The sequence below is a fragment of the Arachis duranensis genome, chromosome 5 (assembly GCF_000817695.3).
Source record: "Arachis duranensis cultivar V14167 chromosome 5, aradu.V14167.gnm2.J7QH, whole genome shotgun sequence".
Classification (NCBI taxonomy): Eukaryota; Viridiplantae; Streptophyta; class Magnoliopsida; order Fabales; family Fabaceae; genus Arachis; species Arachis duranensis.
In genome coordinates, this window is record NC_029776.3 from 76,763,528 (window position 1) to 76,764,233 (window position 706).

Sequence of the window (706 nt, forward strand, 5' to 3'; positions counted from 1 at the left end):
TCTTCCCTTTGAGGTTTCTCTGGCCTTTGGGTGCCATTAATGGTAATGGAAAAGCAAAAAAGCTATGCTTTTACCACACCAAACTTAAAATATTGCTCGCCCTCGAGCAAGAAAAGAAAGAAGAGAAGAAGAAGAAGATGGAGGTGAGTGAGGGGAGATGGATTCGGTTATATGGGTGGGGTTGGGTGGGAAAGAGGAGGTTGATGTAGAAGATTGGGAATTGTGACATGGGGAATTCAAATCACAAAAATAGGATTAGGAGGGAAGGTGGGAATATGGTAGGTGGGGATCCTGTGGGGTCCACAGATCCTGAGGTGGGGATCCTGTGGGTCCACAGATCCTGAGGTGAAAAGAAATACCATTCCTTCACCAAATAGGCATGTAAGATGCCTTGGCACACCATTCTGGCGTTCAAACGCCCATTGGTGCATGTTCTGGGCGTTCAACGCCCATGTGATGCATGTTTCTGGCGTTGAACGCCAGTTTCATGCTTGTTCCTGGCATTCAGCGCCAGTTTGTCCTCTCTGTGCACCATCCTGGCGTTTAACGCCAGGTTGTTGCTTGTTTTGGGCGTTCAGCGCCAGAATGGTGCTCTGTTCTGGCGTTGAACGCCGGCCAGATGCACTTTCTGGGCGTTGAACGCCAGCCCGTGCGTCCTCCAGGGTGAAAAATTTTTTTCTTCTGTTTTTGACTCTGTTTTTAATTT